Raw genomic sequence first — 344 nt, forward strand, 5'->3', positions numbered from 1 at the left:
GCCGCGGGGCCCCGGCCCGGACCTGGGCACTTGTCCCCGGGAGACTGGCCGAGACTCCACCTGTGTCTAGTCCTCCCCTCGAGAGCATTAACTATTTAAACAGGACGAGAGGAAGAGAGGCCCCGCCCCTCCCGCCGTCTCTGCTGAAGTGAGTAGTGACCCTGGAGGCCTCCCGGTGCGGCCTCCCGTTAGCCACATAAAGTCCAGCTTGTCTCCCTCATCCAAAGCCGTTTTCTCGGGGGCAGGCCCGGCCTGGGAGGGTGCTGCGGGCCGTCTCGTGGGGCCCGCTCTGGAGGGGCCGTAGGCGCTGCTGCCAGGGGTGAGGCCGCGCCCTGGGCCTCCCC

The sequence above is a fragment of the Tupaia chinensis genome, unplaced genomic scaffold, assembly GCF_000334495.1.
Source record: "Tupaia chinensis unplaced genomic scaffold, TupChi_1.0 Scaffold149964_2, whole genome shotgun sequence".
Lineage (NCBI taxonomy): Eukaryota > Metazoa > Chordata > Mammalia > Scandentia > Tupaiidae > Tupaia > Tupaia belangeri.